The following is a 19909-nucleotide window of genomic DNA, read 5'->3' as shown; positions in this document are numbered from 1 at the left end:
ACAATCTAGAAGAAAATAACAGTCTTCAGAGATAATTGGTAGAAATTACAAAAATATATTTCTAATTCAATTTAGTGTCCACCCCTACTCAGGGTCTCGTATACATTGTAATTTTTCTCTAGTATCGCAATGCATTTATCTATATTATACATCACTTGAAGGTCTTCCACCGCTGAGACACGTACTAGCACGTGATGTCTTGGGACAACATTGTAGATGGATGTTTAAAATGCTTTGACTATCAAAGTATGCACCGCTTAGACGTACACTAAATAAGAATAATGTATTGCATTTAAATACAACCTTTGAAGAGCGAAGTAAATGGAAAATGGTTTGTGATATGACTTCTGTTTAATATTTTCATATTTGTGCTATTTTCATGTTTTATAACATTTTGCTGTTTACTTTTTTGAAATTGACAGCTGGGTTGAAGACTTTGTTAGTGATATTGATTATTGATTCACTGGTCTGATTCCCACGACAAGAATAAAATTGTGTGAAGAAAATTACCTATGATTTTCTTATGTAGGTACTTTTGTGTGTAGTAAGACTTAAAAGATGTATTAATTTTCGTTTAATAACTTTACCACAGACGATATAGTACTTAATTATACAATACTTTATACTATTACAATGTTTGATACAAATTCACGGTTACAAAGAAAACAGGAAATAGCAAACCTTCACTTCAAATCGAACGAAATTGTCATACAAGGTACAGCAAAGCAGAATTGCTATTCAGTTTCGCTTTTCCAACACAATCAACAACATGCGCTGCTTTACCGTAACTCAACCTCTAGAAAAATTCATACAAGCTAAACGATAGTTGATAGCTTTGAAACATCAAGGTAACGACTCCATAATGCTCACGAAACGATACCGTAACAAAGAAAAGCCATTAGTGTTTTCAACTCAGCTCTAACTACATTTTTAATGACACACGATGTTGGTGATGTTAACTAGAATAGAACATGGGCCACGTAACGATTTAGTCAGGTTTGGTCACGGCTTATTCGGCTAATTTCAAATGTTAGAGACTTGGGTCGAGTTGACCTGGGATGAAGAAAACAGTTGGCAAAAGAAGCGTAGCGTATTGCGTTTTATTCTTAAGATATTATATTATGGGAATAATGTAGCTTTCTACTGGTGAATGAATTTTAAATCTGTTCAGGAATTAAAAAAATGTAAGACCTTACTGTATTAATAAAGATAACTCAATTATCGATTGAACATATTATTCATATAGTTAACTGTCCTTGTAATAATATAATACGTACGGTAACATACTTCACTTCAGTAACAAATTAAATTTGTTATTTAGGTACAAGTTTAATTATGTGTCTTTGATAGTAATAATAGTTAAAATAGAAACTCAAAACTGTTGGAACTAAATGTGAATATGTACGCTTGTATTTGATTAATTTACATTCTCTCATTGAAATTATATATTACTAGCTGCTCCGCGCGGTTTCACCCCCGTGGCTCCCTTCCTGTTACCCGTAGCGTGATGAAATATAGCCTTTAACCTTCCTCGATAAATGGGCTATCTAACACCGAAATAATTTTTCAAATCGGACCAGTAGTTCCCGAGATTAGTGCGTTCAAACAAACAAACTCTTCAGCTTTATAATATTAGTATAGATGTATTTCGTAAGAATGATTTATTATTAAATATATAGGAGAGTAATTCATAAATTTTCATTTTATAAAAGCTTATTTATACCAGAGGCTTTGAGTTTAAATAATCGCTCACCAGTATTTTTTATCCTTCTAACATCCATTCTCATATTTTAAATGACAAAATAAATCTGTCCGTGAAGCCTCTCTGAATGAATATTTACTAGACAAAGGCTATTTGTCAATAAGGCTTTTTATCTCAAAATATAAATTGTAAATTATTAAAAAAAACCGCCCGCGGCTTCGCCCGCTTTGTCTAAAACCTAATAAATTATATACTAAAACTCTTGAATCACTCTATCTATTAAAAAAAACCGCATCCAAATCCGTTGCGTAGTTTTAAAGAGTTAAGGACTCAAAGGGACATAGGGACAGACAAAGCGAGTTTGTTTTAAACTATGTAGTGATATAATGTAATATGCTGTGGATTTAAGGACCAATTTTTATTAGCTTTTTACATAGAAGTAAATCTTTATTAATAAGGTCACATTAAATCTACCACTGATTGTTATTTTTAACATGTTGGAATTACAAAGCTCATTTATTTTAGTTCCATTTGGATTTGCATGTAATCAATTTGTGAGTTTGTCCGCGTTCGGGCGAATAATGCATTAGGACCATTGACGCATGGCTAATTCTACATTAGAACATGCAGTTGAATATCAGAGTAAACAATTTTGATCCAAATTCAAATTATATTTATGTAGGGAATGTAGTTACAAAGATGTTAGGTACAAGTTATAGGAATCTTTTACATTGAGCGTGCGTTTATTTAAAACGTTATTAAACGTATATTTAAAATAACAATAATTTAACAGTATTACTATTTTTGGTAAATCATTTGTGCAAACTGAACTTCATAAAATTTGAGGCATGGTTATTAGTTGAGATATAGGTATTTTTGGTAAATTATCCGAACCAACCGAACTTTGTAAGGATTAAGATGGGAAAATAGTGTTCAAGATGGCGGAAAAGGAACTTAGGAAACCGTGATCGACAATTGTAACTTAAGCTTTTTTGGCACTCCCCACGTAATTTATAATAATATATCTTCTTCTGTTCACGTGTATTTTAACGTGTATTTTTGTTAAGATTGAACAAAATAAAGTAATAATAGTAAGGTCAAAACTTATATTAGTAAAGGCATGTATAAGTCTGTTTCAATATGTTATTTCCTTAGCTACGATTTCTATAGTTTTATGAGCTACTTACGATTACGACTTTTCAACGTAATTATAGTGATCTTGAAAAATCTATGCGCAAGTAAATATTGTGTAGATACGATAGGGTATGTATATAAATTATCTGTAATAAGCCACTTATAAGGTGTTAATATAAATTATAAAGTAGTAGGTTTATGTTATAACTCAATTTGATTATAATTATACATCGAATGTCGCATATAAAAGTTTTCACGGCAATAACAATTTATTTACACTCCAGCTCGTATTCCTATCGCAATAAGTATTTAAAACAAAAATAAAATTATGGTCATTAATACAAACGCGAAACAAACGCAGATTACGAATGAATGCTTACAAAATTCCATGTAAAGTATTTCGGCTTTGATGTATTAAAATGGACTCATTCGTTACAGACGGTAAGCCTGCAAAGCGGTATAAAACTGCTGAAATAATTATTCATTTTCATGAATCGTAGCCGCGGCGACGTTTACAAAATTTAAAAGCGAGGCCACAAGCCACGATGTTGCTATGTTTAAAATTCTCACGTTCCGACCGTAAATACTAAACATTTCATCGTCCGTACCAAAGCACATGTTGCCGTTGACAATCTTATGGAATGCTCATTATGCCATTACGTAATGTTATGGGCTAATTGTGGCTAATTACAAAGTTATTAGTTAGTATTGTACAATGAATAATGATCATAATAATATTATGTTCTTGAAATTTCACTCAGTTCACTCAATCAAGTTCTGCAACGACTATTAAAAAAAAGTTAAATATTGAATTAAAGCTGCAACATATATGAAATTCTATAAAATTATTATTTTATTTGAATATGTTAATTTTGTATATGAGATAACTTGAAAAGGCAGATTCTGATTTAAACCTGTAAATCAGAATCTGCCTTCACAGTTAAGATTATAATAATTTGTACCTACAAATTATTATAATCTCCTAAATTATTTATTAGATTTCACTAAAATGATTGTGAAATGTAAGATGCATAAAATATATGCATCGTAAAATCCAGGGCAAAATTACATATTTGCATACAACTTTATAGGTTCCTGAATTATGAACAACATATTCCTTTTAGTAAAGTAAACTAAGCATTTGCTATTCACAGAGAAATTGAAAATAAAACGTACGCAAACGTTTCGTACCTACCTACATTTAAAACATCCAAAAGGTAACCCAGGAAACGTCATGTTAGCAAAAATTTAAGAGATACCGGGAAATAGGAATCGTATAAGGAAATTTTGCTACAAAAATGTTAAGAAAGCATGTTCTTTGTGTCTTACATTTTACCTGAAGTTACCGCGAATAAACGGTTGCCTTCGCTCCCGTCGAGTGGTTTGTCAATAGTTCAATACAATCTCGGGAAAGCTTTTAGTTACTCGGCTCCTTGTTAAGTACGACTCTTTATCGGACATCGGGTGTATTTTGTTCGGTAACAATACGTTTGGGATAATTTTGTTGACGGCGACATCATATCGAAATATTCTCTCACAATAGGGACCTTCTTTTGTCCGAGTAGCATGTGGCCGATGGTACAATATTTCAATTACATTTTGCCGAAGTACCTACTTATATAATATGACCTTAACGTATAGAATTTTGACTTATTAGTGAAAGGTAAGCGTTAATTAATGTTATCAATACCTTATATTATTGAATGGCTACAATAAGGTGTAGAATAAACTTTCTTGATGTATTTCTAAATATTTTATTACTTTATAAAAATATTATATCGCAGGACAGATAAAAAATGTCACGTAGATGGTTTAGCGAAGATCGGGCGATAAAATTAAATTTATTACGCCTGGCTAAAGATCACGAACCCCGGGATACCCAATTAAGTTACAAGGAAACAAAAACAGTTATATTCTTATGAATTCTGCTGACAATTTACAGGATGTCGTTTTATTTTATTTTATTACGTGTTCGCTTTAAGAATACATAGGTGTTAATCGCGTAATAAAAAGTACATAATATAACATAGGTACTTAGATTTTCTATTCTTCTAATATAAACGAGAAAGTTTAAGAAGATTGATGAATAGTCAAAAGGAAGTTTGATACTATCCCGGATCTATATGAAATTTGGTACAGAGATAGATTATCGTCAAGATAAGCAAAGGCTTTCTCTCATACTACGCTACTACGCTAGTAATAAATAATTCGTGATTCATAAAACAAATATGGAATCAAAACCGTGTAATGCATAAAATACGTCCCTGTTGTCAGGGTTGACGTTGAATGATGCGACAACCATGATTTCCAAATAAACAAGCTGGAATTACAACGTATTATTGCAGTGGGAATTATCCTCATTTAAGCGCTGACACTGGGCCAACAGCTATGCACATTTAGCATTCTTTCGTGAGCTTTGCATTGCGAATTAATTAAAGGTAATTGCGACAAGGACTTGCAAATGTGCGGCAAATAAGGGCAGTTTGTTTACAGCAGAATATAGAAGTCAAATTCTTGTTATGTTTCTACAATAATTAATTATTTAGTTGGGGACATAATCATTAATGTATCTATTATTATTACAGGGCTTAGAGCATTAAATGCTCTCAGATACAGGGAGTCAATGCTTAAGGATTATAGAATAATTCGTGAATGAATTTTGATTAATAGCAATTTTAAGAAGAATTTTGAATTCTACAGTTTATTGTTTAGGTATATAATATTATCATCTTATCACAATTGGTGTTCTGTTAAAGTATTAAAACGCGAGACATTCAAAACGTGAGCAGCTCTTTCAATTATATCGAACAAAAGACATACGGAGTTTACAGTGAATCTGCAATAATTGCATCTTACCCCCGTCCAATCAGAGTGCAGTGAATCAGAAAACAGCACTTTTTATTTCCGCTCAATTAAGCGGTTCAACGGTATAGAAACGCTGGTGGGCACAGATTTAATCAGAGACATTTCGGCCTCATTTCGGTTTGCCATTCATGTGTAATTTCCTTTTAGTCTAAGATCCGGCTGCAGGATTAGTGCGCTCATCGGTTTTTTGCTGAAAACCGAATTTTTATGTATATTTATAATTAGGAGAATATATATCGACTAGGTTGCCAGTCAAAATTTGGCCGCAAGCATGTTTAATTAAAATTTTTCTAATCGATTTTTGGGAAAAAAATTCGTTCACTTGTTTTTTGAATAAAATGTAGTCTACATCACGGCAAATGATATAAAGATTCAAAAAAATCACGGTTGCCGCTTTTCACCTGGCCGCAACATCTTGGCAGCCTGGTGCAAACAGGTATGATTTCGATTCATTTTTACGTTCATAACGTACATTTATGAATCATATATCAAATTAAAGCTAATTTTTTTCTATTTATTATCATATATGGTTGCCTAATTAAATCCGGCCGCAAATAAGGGTTGCCGGCTGTTAAAAATTATAAATATTTACGCCTATTACTCGTACTATTTAGGCGTGGTCCGACCCGTGTCTTGATTATTTTCAATCCAATACATCTAATTTGATTTAAATTATTCATGTTTGAAATAGCGCGGATCGTGCGTTTGTAGCAACCCTTTCGATGTTTGGTTTGTATCTTTATAATGAATATTTGGCTTTATGTACCTACCAAATTAATGTTTTTTTTATTTTTTTTTATTATTATAAGAGAACTTAATTAAATGGACAATTCTAACATAATACTGTTCTAGTTCTTTGTCTACAATGGCAATTATATCGATTAATAATTTTGCTAATTATATTAAAAAAACAACCTCCATATTAGTTTCAGAATAACGAAAGTAATTAAGGAAATTGGGCAGCTTTATATGAAAGAAGTTTTGGTCAATATGATATTATAATATCTCAGAAAATACCGAAAAATACAAGCTCACGTTTTCATATTCTCATCTTATCAATTTTCCTCATACCTACGGACATAATATTAAGACATCGTTATTCTATATTTTTATAGACTAGTTGTGTACCTTTGCTCCATCTGGACTTGTAATGTTATTTTAATATCAATATTTTATTAACTGTTTGTATATTATGTTAAAACTAACTTTTAGGCTATCTGATCCATTTAAAGCTTTATTGTTGACAGCAGTAAATATAAAACAATGTAATTATAAAAAAAAAATTTCATTACAAAAACAATAAAATCAAATACGCAAATAAAATAACATTGGCGGAATCAAATAAGTAAAAATATAATGTAAACAATATCTTATTAAATCCATACCCATAAAAAAAAGCTTTAAATACTCTTTATTGCGATATGGCAGACCATTAATTTATATACTTAAACACTTTAAAAGAACCTCGGAAACTGTTTATAATACTTATATTTAGTCCTATTTGTATAATTTATAGAAATTATTTAGTTCGTCAACACCGCGACACGTGGAGGGCAGTGAGGACCGCGGTCGTCTGCGGTTGTTCAACCTTTGTGAATATTACATACTTCTGCGTAACTTCTAACCACATGCCTCTGTAACTCCACTATTTGAATACTTTTGTGATGTCTCAACATAATAATTTTAGTTAGGGAATTAGGGATATCAAAGTATGAAGCATTATAATAAACACATTAGTTACTTACATAGATATAGACAGTTTATATCCTATTTGATATTCGTGTATCGTAAAGCAATAAAGACGCATTTACATCAAACCAAATAGCGTCCATTAAGCACAGTCTACACTGCAATCACCGCACGCTGAACTTTCAGCACACACTCACTAATGAGTACTCAGCTTAACCGGCTATAACTAGTTCGTTAGAGCACCAGATCCGGTTTTCTTATCAGGGCTTCATCCGGTTACATCCGGTTCTATCCGGTTTTGTTTCTTTGTTAACGTGCCGGATGCGTGAGCCAGGTATGAGAGGTGTTGTTCGCTCTTAATTAAGGAAGTGGGCTTCTCTATGAGTTCTAAAATTGTTATTAAAAGACTTGATGGATGGTGTTGCGCGGTTTAATAAACGTTTTGAGTATAGTTGATGGAGTGCTTTTTATGTTCACTTACTTTTTTGCGCCTTCGACCGCCTTATTAATATAATCTTAAGTTGACCTTTTATATAATATGTATAAAACTAGGCATTACTTTATTATGAAGATATTAAATGATTTGATCAACCACCCCTGACAAAAGTTCTAATAGCAATTAGCTATTTACCCATAAAGGGAGCCAAATAAAGGTCGCGAGAATTGTAAGGTGAGAGTCAAATTATTTCTGACCTATAAATATTGATAGCGAAATAGATATTTATTGATAATTAATGACGATGGATTGATGGATATCGATACCATTATAGCGGTACAAATAAACTTGTTGCTTAGTAACTCGTGCTATGGAGAACCACAATAGAATTAATGGGGAATGCGAGATATCGTTAGATGGGCGTCCTTTTATAATAATAATTTTGCAGGAATTACAGGAATTGCAGGAATTATTTTTAAGTTGCTTAGTAGTCTATGTTCTATCAGATGTGTGAACCTTTTTTATCAGCTTAAATAAAAAAGGTGAGTAATAGACGGAAAAACTGATAAATATTTAGAAAATTTATAAAATCAATTATAATTAATGCTTAGTGTAGGTAAGCTTCTTTTTTACTAAAATCATCTGCAAATTCTCATTCAACATAGTTTTGTTTGTATAAATGACCGACTCGTAAAAACTCATTCGTTTTTTACACAACATATTAGGCAATTTTGACCCTAGCAAATAACCACCGGGAGCTATATCGTTCGATTCACTACGCGGCGACAATTTACACAATCAAATAGACAAACATACAAAATTGTTTGATTTTCGTCGAGTGTACCTACATGCAGTATGTCAAAATTTCTCGATATGGGTAATTCTATCCATAATAGTTTTTGATTCAAATGGTAGTTTTTTATGGTTTTAAAAGCTCTTTCTATTATTTTTCGTTTTTTTCACTGTAATATTACTCAACTTTATTATGCACAATATCCGAGCTTTGTTTCGAATATCTAAGCAGCAACATATTATTAAAAGGACAAAATACCTATAGACTTCCTCTTACTACAGCAGTAGTTTATCTATAGACGAGTACCTAATAAACAACAGGTATATATTTTTCCAATCAAGTATAATTATTCCAAAACACAAGAACGTAAAGCGCAATATTGCTACTAACACTAATGCTACTAACACTAATGCTACTAACACTAATACCAAAAAAGGTAATTTGAGAGATACACAGTCTGAATTGTAAGAGTAAATCGAGTGACAATCCTGGAATCATGTGAATGTGTCCTTACAGGCGGCATTTCTCGAAAATATAACATTCGTGTCCTTTGAAGCGTATTATTAAATGCTCAGGGAGCTTGATGGAGTACGTATCTACGAGTTAGATATGGAATTTGAGATTATATGAATTCTCCACATATTTATGTGTTAAGTTCGAAGTTTATTTCTGAATAGCTGACGATCGTGACTCGTCAGCGTTGTAAGTTGAGGGCTATGATATAAGATGCTATTTTAAGCTTCTACAGCTTTTTATAATATTAGCTATTTCGTTACTTTAGAAGTTGCAAATAAACTATAGAAGAAATGAATCTAACAAATTATATACCTACACAATTTAGATACTCATTTATAATTATTATAACTAAAAACCCTTTATACATAGTTAACATATTCAAATAAGTGTAGGAAATATCAAACAATGTTTCACAATTAAGGATGTTGTTAGAGCTACGTTGTGTGGATGATATTGCTTTTTTTCTGTGAGCATGTACAGATGCAGTTGCATTAAAAATGTAATTAAAATGTATGAAAGCTACATACGTTCTCCCAGTATCATAACAATCTATTTCAGGACATAAATAAATAAACCTGCATTAATATCCAAATATCCTAAGAAAAGTCATTCCAGTCTTGTCACGTAAAAATATTCGCAATCTTTGGTATTATTTTCAGTAAATACATTTCATACATCAACGAACAAGTAACTCCAATTCCCAAATTATGGATTATCTCGTTGTCTCGTATTTCGTTATTATTATTTATTATCCCCAAATGTTAATATATTTCTCTTATCCTATGTTATAAGAAATATCTCTTGACGATTACTGTCGTAATAAAAAACTATGGGTATGGTTAACGATTGAAAATCGACCTTTTATCTATGGGGATACGGGTTATATTTGTAAGTATGGAATACCTTTCGGATTGACTGGTGATAGTTGTTGTCATTTCTCTGTGGGATAATATTAATTCCTTTATCCTTGTATGGTTGTCAGAGTAAGATCCAACAGCCTATTGACAGTATTGTACCATTCAATGGATTATTCCTAGAATGTAAACAGTCTAATAATCGTAAGAAACCTCATGTAATAAGCATAAACTATGGTTTATTCTACTTCGTATTTTGATTAGAACTAATAAATAAATATAGTATTTATGCCTAACCATCCTGATAGTAATTGAATTACGGATAATCATTCATATTGAAATGACGGTCGAAGTGACGAAGTGATTAGTGAAGACTTTCTTAAAGTAAGGTATTCAGTTGATATGTTACAGTAAAAGTTTTGGACACAAACAATATTTCAATACCTTATAATAATTATTATACTATGTTAATAAGTCAGTCAGTCATTTAAGTTATAAATGCAAGAAAGAAAAGTTTACCATTGAATCTTGGAAAAGCTACTACTGTGTATTTAATAGATATAGCATTACTGAATTCCGATGAATCAATAATGATGCATAATAAATGCGTTCGATAGATACTGTAAACAAAATGCTAAAGGAAAATATTATAACACGTCGGAACAACAAGTTCAGGATAAAGTAGAAAGGATTTAAGTGTTCAAACTTCGAGATTCAACTTGCATAAGAGTTTATATCTTGAGAGTTATCTATAAAACTTGGTGTTTGCTAAACTTTTCTCCACCTTTGTGAAATAAGAGATAAGAGTGATAATTTTTCCAAGAAAATTTAAGTTGAATATCTTAAGAGGACTCGTGGTACGAAGACTGCAATGTTATATAAAATAAAATGAAATTACAGATTGGACACAAGGAATTAAATGAAGATAGCGTATTTTGTCCATCTTGTTTTTAACTTGCTACATTTTTGTTTTGTGAAATCTTGGAACTAAACTTTAAACAGTTCTTTTCAATTGTTTGATCGGAAATTTTGCATAGTTGCTTATAAATTATTTATAGTTCGAATGAGATCCTAGATGTTGTGTATGTAATTAAAATATTTTTTATTTATAATTAGGGCTCTTGTTGGGCCATTAGGAATTGTAGGAAAACAAGTTAATACTATATATATTGAATAATTCCACTTTAATGTACTTACGAATTCCATTATGAAATTGCAATAGGTATGATTATTTCATATTTTAAATCGAAGTAATATTTTTGACAAACATTGAATATTAGTAGGTATTATGATGAAAAATTTACATCAATTTGTAATAATTGTGGCAAATGAATTATAAACTGTTTGTTTTCATTGTAGGAACATTTTATCTCGCTCGCAATTAGTAAATGCGTAATGATCCTTCTTAATATGACGAGGATTCGCCATCTGTCGCCCAAAGTTTCATGAATTAGGACAGGTAAATAATTAAGATGGAGTAGATTAAGCCTATTGTTCCCTAATGGATACAGGAATATTCAGGGAATATTTCAGTTTCCAGTATCTGAATGCTGCGAACATGAATATTTAAATGTTTACCGATATGACCCAATGGTATCGGTATATCTGATACAGGAATTCGAGGCAAAATGTTAACTGGGATTTCTGTTTCTTGTATTACCTACGTGTTTCTACGTTGTAGACCGTATATGAAATCGGGCTTCTTCGTTACAATTTAATTTTACAGAAATATAATGTAACTTCAACAATAATTACAATATACAAAATCAATATTATTCTTTGTATTATAGGAAATTATTAATGTTTAAAATTCCACAGAACAGGGATACAATATATTCAAGTGTTTGTATTCCTTCATTTTGCTTTTATAAGTTAATCAATAACTGAAAATAATCTAGTAATTGATTATTTTCATGACAAATTCAGTGTTTATATTGAAATAACTTTTCACATAGATAATACTTTCATATTATATTATCATTACACCATTTTTTTTAATAGTTATTAACAGGTTTTGTGGAATTTTGACACATTTTCTAAAAGTTCTTGCGGATTACAGTTTACGTGAATGAGCACCAATAATGCTCGTTTCTCCAACCTCCTCGTTATATTTGTAAGGGCTAAATGGCTTTTCGTCAAAATAAGCCTCCGCGAAAAACTATTCGAAAAAACCCTTCAAAAAGGATGATTATTTTGAAACACAGGCTGAAAAAGAAAATCTATTAAGTACAATTAATAGTTAGTAAGTAGGTATTACAATTAATTTAAATAAGACAACTACAGCTAGGATTCCAGTTAATTACTATTTCGTATTTTATTAATTTTGAAAAATCCAACATACCACGATCATAGGTTATCAAAATAGTTTCATATATTCCCTTGTTGTTTCAATGATATATTTATACAATATCGAATGCAATGAGTATAGTTAAAAAAAATCAAAAGGAACCCATTACGAGTGTCGCAGCTCGTTCCGCCGACATCAAACGTTGTCAGTACGGTTTTAACCAGCGACTAGACGATAATAATGACCATAAAAAGTTATCGAACGGGGAAAATAAAACGGAAAACGAGAGCGTTTCCCGATAATAACACAGTATTTCCTGGATATGTTTAAACATTGCAGGCGAGCGTTCGTACATTGCAATAATGTCCAAACAAAAGCCATAGGGGCAGTCGTGACATGAACAAAGACCGAAGTTTAGCACTTACTCGATGGACTTATCCGTTTTACAACTTCTAAAACAATGCTTCGATAAAATATGTCCAGTTTTATGAAGTATTCGAGTTTCTATCGATGGGGATGTGCGCGTTACGTGGGGTGAACTTTTGCTCTTAAGGGAATGTGAACTTTTCGATGTTTGATAATTTGATATATTCAACACTAAAACTACTTATTTATTTAAGTATTATATTTTTATTTTTATTTTATATTTGACGTATTCGATTTTCTCTCTTCCTCGGTTCAGTTAATAAATGAAAATTCGTATGTAACAGCAGTTTTATCAGTTTGAATTTAGAAGATAGTTTACATGATTTTTTATAATTACACCACATTTTGCATGATTAATCATTCATACTTTCAGACCATTACACTTACTGAAGATGTATTTTGCAAAGAAATACCCAAATTTTGTTACAATTTTGCAACAAAAGAGCACACGGAGTACTGCTAACAAATGTTATGGTCAAGTTAAAAGCCGTTATCGGAGTTCCTCTTGACGCACATTCAAATAACGTTTGTATCCATTTTTGTACGAGAACGTTCCAACATGTGACATGTCAGTTTTTTAACTATTTATTGTTATCGCTTGACAACCACTATCACCTAACGGTTTGAAAATGTAGTAAACATGAATAAGGGGATATCAGTACTTGTCGGTTATAACAAGGGACGTATTCTGTGATAAGGTTCTACCTTTATACAAAATATATGCTGTATTGCTAATATTTGTTATGTCTAGAATGGGAATCAAGTTTTAACTTGAACTAGTCGAAGCTCATACTGAGGAAGATAGCGTAACTGACACAAACCAAATATGTACCTAACTGTGATTTAAATATGGTCCTGTAATTTACACTTTATTTTCTTTTTGTAATTATATATTTTATTAGTCAAGGGAATATTTGGGGAATGGTCATCAATCCTCTCCATGTCCTACATTAAAACAAAGCATGAAAAATAAAATAATGGTTATTGTTGTGGCTAGCTGTTAATTAATCTTGTTATAAGGTAAAAGGTTTTGTTAAACATGGAAATCATAAAACGTGTATATTCAGGTTTCTCTCATCAAACTTCAACTCACAAAAGGTACCTTTTTGACGTGACAACGTCTTATAATTCGGTAAAGCCGGCTGCACGCACGAAAAAACACGACTCATGCGGCGTTACCTCGCTCTGACTCATCTGAGGCGTTCCATGTAAGGCTTGAAGTGCGAGCGAGAGCGCGGAACGAGCGACAAAAAGCACAATCGGACGTTGTCACGTTCAACTATCGTCAGTAAACCGACTTTACAGACAACCAATTTTTTTTTAATATATCAAGTACAGTTTTTATGAACATAACGATTTATTATCTAAAAGGTTCAGGAGTAGTTTTATAATATTTTCATTGAAAAATTCCTATTGAATGCCTATCACAAGATATTTAAGAGATGAGAAAAAGACGTGAAGGGTTCTTAAAAGCAAAAAACGTCCGACATTTATTTGAACTTTATTGCTTAGATTAAAAAGTAGAAAATAGTTTGAGTACGTACCTATAAAACAAACTACAAGTTATATCTTTGTCCGTTTTTTATATTATATTTAATAGAATTGAAATGAAAGGATAATTTAACAACTTCGTGAAAATCAGAAACATAATACCTCAACTCGTATTTAAAGGAAAACTTAAATGAAATTTATTCCTTTAAAGTCTTAGAAATTCCTAGAATTCAATTTTACTTATTCGGTTCACTGCGCGCTGTGGTTTGTTTTAAATAAGAAACTTTGAAAAATACATTTTATTTAAGCAGTATTGGAAAAAGGTAGATATGTAGATGATATGCTGCTGATAATATATTTTGTACATAAGATCTTTATGTACTTATATACAATTGTACTGCAATGTATTGCTAGCTTTGATGAATAGCTCATATTTTTACAATTTTACTATAGATTGATGAAATTACTACGTCCGAAATTAATTACATTTATTCAACATCATTTATCGTAACATGTTGTCTGTAATTTATAATTGAATTCGGACTATTATTCAAACTTATTGAAACTCTAGCTTTTAATGTCGTAAATATACTTTGCTTTTTATTTTATTTCACCTAATTCTTTATGAAACAGTCTATAGAATAAATCCGGGTTAATAACATGACATGTTAAATACTTTTATTAAGGCATTCATATCGTACCTATTCACAAATATAATAAAACATTATACTAATACATTAATGTTACATATTGGATTGAAAGAAAAAGTTGTTTCACATTTAAATCATCCCGTCCTTTATTTCGGAATAACACCGCGAAGTAAATAACATTATAATTTCAACTATTGTACTGAGTTTCAAACTTTGCTAACAAGATTAATACAAAATAATATTTCAAAAGGAGAATAACAAACGGGAATGAATAAGGGACAGGCGTGTTTATTGTGGAAACTTTTTAACATGAAAAAGATTCATAAAAAAGGGAAAATACTAGGCCATAACGTCTCGCGCTCACGAGTTTAGACTTGGAACTCTTGTTAAATATTCTGACTACTTTTTCTTCCTGTGGACTGTATGGAGCATAAACACGGCATATTATAACATTGCTTTTAATATTCAATGACAGTATAAATAAATACAAAAGAATATTTTTACAATTGAGCCTCACAATGAATAATATCCGAAGGGATTAAGAGGTGGGAGTATAGAATATACAAAATATAGGTATTTGTGATTTCCCCTTACTTATTTATTTTCATTATGTCTCCTGGAACGATAATAACAAGGTGCTACAATACATAAAAAATCTTGTTTCTTTTGATAAATATCTGTACATATTTAAGAATCGGAACGATATTATTTATAGAGAGGTCTATAAAATGTTTATATAATAAAAAAAGAAAACATGCAAAGCAAATTGTTTATTTTTGAAATAATTATGAAAATGTAATATTAAAATAAACCTGGGATCAAGCTTCCCATTCACATGTAATTGAAGTATTTCATTACATAACATTATTCACTGGGGTTTATAAAGTTGAGTGCTGAATGTTTTTGTTTAATTAAAAACATATATTGTATCAAAGGCTTCATTGTTTACTTTGTGTTACAACACCTTGGTATAAGACGAGTGTACACTAAGGCGGAGATTACACGGTCTAACAGAAGCGAGACAAAGTAAAATTAACATTGCATTGTTTACTTTTGCTGGGGGAAAAAGTTAATTCTTTGGTGCGCCAAATTATAATGATGTTTCAGAGGAGTCGTTGTATTTGTATGAATGGTTAAGACAATATGCAGCGAAATTTGTTTTAGATTACATCTATATCATCTATCATCACATTATCGATTACATCTATCTATATCATGTATTAGGTATATTATATCTAAAAAATGTGTCCGGTAAAATTGCCACGAATTATACATCTAACAACAAAATAGATGCAATATCTCAGATAGTATGAAGTAATTTTAAGGAGGAATTGAGTCTCACGCTGACCATCGGCGCTGACCGCTCTCCGCTTAGCTTACCGGCGCTGTCGCCGAGGGTTAGCACGAGTCGTTTGAATATCGCGCCGATAACTGCTGAACTTACATACATATTTCTACATGCTGACGGCGTCCGCTCGACCATCGCTCGTCGGGCCGACGCGCAACGCGTACCACCGAGTAGCAATCAGCGCTGACCACCGTGCTTGCTGATTTACGTGTCTTTGAAAAACATTTCCTAGGTGTTCATATAATAACTCGACCATCAGCTCTGACAGTTCGCGTGTCGTCAGCCTGAGACTAAATTAAGCCTATATATATAAGGTTTTAGTTCTAAAGAGAAGAAAAAAGTAAATGAGAATATTCGCTATTCTTACCTACTCACAATAACATTTCTATTCCTCGATTTATTCGAATTTTTATAAGGTCACATTTTGAATGACACTCGCTGTAACAAGAATGTTTGATCATAACATAACAATAATCAAAACCGACCCACGCGTTCGATTTCTTGAGAGCTACAAAGAAAATAACTATAATTGGCTAAAAAATGTCTCATTATTTTTAATTAAGAATAGCTATTATTTATTCAACTTTATGACTGATAATATTTATATTGACTTTAGCCAAACATAAATCTATGCATTGAAATTAATATATAAATGCATTTTATCAGTATTAAATCTAATATTAAATCTTGTTATCTGTGTGTATACCACCTAAGGTTTTGTGCTCATATTAAAATGAGTTGCGTGTGGTGTATTAGCATAAGTTACCTTTATAATGCGTAACTTAATATACAGAGCCCTAAATATTGTACGCCAGCAAGATAAAAGAGTATAAAATATACTGCTATAAAACATAGAATGAGATTAAAAATGATTTATACGGGCGAAGTGTTTTAGTGTTGGTTTTACGGAATATACCATAGTGCGAACAGTTTTCGGTATGCACTTAAAAGTATTGGAAGAACTTTTTGGGATGTATCCCTTTGAATTCTGATGAGAAATAGCATGAAACGAATAGTAAAGAGATTATTATTTGAATGTTCGTATGTGATGTTCATGTATTAAATACTAGCTGCTACGCGCGGTTTCACCCCCGTGGCTCCGCTCCTGTTGGTCTTAGCGTTATGATATATAGCCTATATTGGTCTTAGCATGATTATAATATATAGCCTTCCTCGATAAATGGGCTATCTAACACCAAAATAATTTTTCAAATCGAACCAGTAGTTACCGAGATTCGCGCGTTCAAACAAAGAAACAAACATACAAACTCTTCAGCTTATAATATTAATATAGATATGTTATTAATTATACATTTCACTGAATATTATTAGGAATTGTTCACAAACCATGTATAGAGTTAGAGTAACGTAGGTCTAAATAATGAAACTCTACACTTTTCCTATAAAATGTAACACAGTGAAGTTTTATAGCTGGTGTTAGGTTTAAATATATTTTTGATACCATAAACGTACTGATTATTAAAATTGCTTAGTAGAGCGTAATAATACGGCTATGGTTCAACGACTAATTTTTCAAACGACAAAATCAGAAATTAATTACTGCTTTCTCTTAGTGGGAAACTTGAACTATACTAACATATAAATATGATATTTAATATTGTTTTTTTTGCAATACTTTAATATTAATGTTAAATATTAATTACCTACATTTCGACGTATTCTGAATTTAGTCCGATTGGATTAGTCTGGCTTTATTAGGTTCCCTGATTCGACATGGCCGCTAATGCCTTTTTGGGAGACAATAATCCTTTGAAATAGCATAACCCATACGATATATTTAGTTGCTGATACGTATAATCGTTAATTAACCGACGATTCATATACCAATACAGATTGTATTTGATTATTATTATCTATTACCTTAATGTCACTAATCGACATAGTTTATAAGTCAATAGAGATGCTTCAGGCTAAAAAATCCAATTCAAAGGTACATTAGTATTAATCATAACACATTTTAACTATTAAAAAATATAGCTCTATGTAGGTACTTTTCTCTTACCCTACATTTGCTCTGTCCATCTAGAAAGATTACCCGAGCATACTTTACAAACATACACGAGTTAATTAGCTAAGCAGTGTTATTTCGCATTACTTTCCGAGCGCACAGCAAATATATATTGTCTTTATAATCCCAGTGGTATTCCGCATACACTATAAGTAAATATTAGTGCAAGTGCTCAAATAATAGCAGAACGTAGCGTTTCATATTCGCATTGCAGTCACTTTTATTTAGCCATAGCTCGAATGCGCGCGATACAAAGGCGTGTCAACGCGGCGTATATGGAAAATATCAGAGAGTATTATTGTCTGGAAGCATTATTATTTCAATATTATTCTTTCTGGTATTTGAATAGTGGTTCTTTCTAGGATATTGCTTTGGAGTTGGAATTTATATAATTATGCTGAAGGATTATGTGAATGCGATAGATTCGAATTTTAGTTTTTTGGACGAAAGTGATTTTTAAATTTGATTAGCACCTGGTCTAAAAATTGCCGTCACTTTTTTTTAATAATTGCATGTTTAAAGATTGATTCAAGCATTTCATAAAGTCGAAAATATATCTACTTATAAAAAATGCTAAAAACAGTTAAGCATATTTCGTTTTAAAGCTAAACATAACGTTATGATTAGGTACCAATTTACATATAATGCTATGTCAAATTCACGTTTCAAACACAATAAATTAAATTTGCTATTAATTAACTATCTCATGATTAAGTTACACAAAAAAAAAACATAAGGCGAAGTATTTTTTTCCTTCCTTTCAAAGCCCTTTAACGAACGCACAGCCGACACTTTACTCATTTTGAACCGCGACCTGCGATAAAGGCATCGCATCCAGTGTATCTTTATCATACCGTCATATATGCACGAATATGTAAGGTGTAATCATGGTCTCATCAAAAGGGCGACATATACGTACATTTCAGCCATCAGCGCTCGTCACGAAGCATTCATTCCCCTTGATGGTCCCCGCAATTATCTTAGTATGAACTTGCTCTATTTCGCTTTACTTGTTAAGCTTATTCGAGATCTATTGAAAGTGCTCGCTGGCGTAATTATGTAATTATCTCGTTCAATGAAAAGAGTTTTGTGCGTGGGATTGAATTATATTCGTTATCTCCTAATGAGCGGACATTGGTTATGTTATTTTTACATTGCTGTTGAATGTAACAGTGTGTTTATGGAACAGCTTTAATAATAATGAGATCCTTTTGTTAAAGCCCCGAAATATTTGTAGCTTTCGATTATATTCAATTTTGTATCCGTTATTCTTCAAAATTAAAAAAGCGGGGAAAATGTTTTGCTTTAATCTCGACAAATTTTAATCTAAATTGGATACAGTGTACATAAAAAGTTAACCCAAAAGCATTAAGTTTTGGCAAATACAGCCTCGCCTTGAAACGTAACTCGTTTCGAGCCCGAGGTACTTCCCTTTCAGCGATGAACTTAAGAAGATAAGGACCGTCATTATGTTCTTGAGTCGTGACATAGTTTGGGAAATTTCGTGAAACTAGATTTCTGGTATCTTTTTAAAATAAGATTCGCCTACATGGGTAGGTCGCCAGACGACAAACAGCTTGTAATTGAAAAGTGTTGCATTGACAATTTATCAGTTTCAATAAATTAACAATAATAAATACTATTTACTGTTGAAGAGTAGAATTAATACAATTAAATCATGTGAAATAT

The sequence above is a fragment of the Colias croceus genome, chromosome 10, assembly GCF_905220415.1.
Source record: "Colias croceus chromosome 10, ilColCroc2.1".
Taxonomy (NCBI): domain Eukaryota; kingdom Metazoa; phylum Arthropoda; class Insecta; order Lepidoptera; family Pieridae; genus Colias; species Colias croceus.
This window is presented reverse-complemented; position numbering follows the sequence as displayed.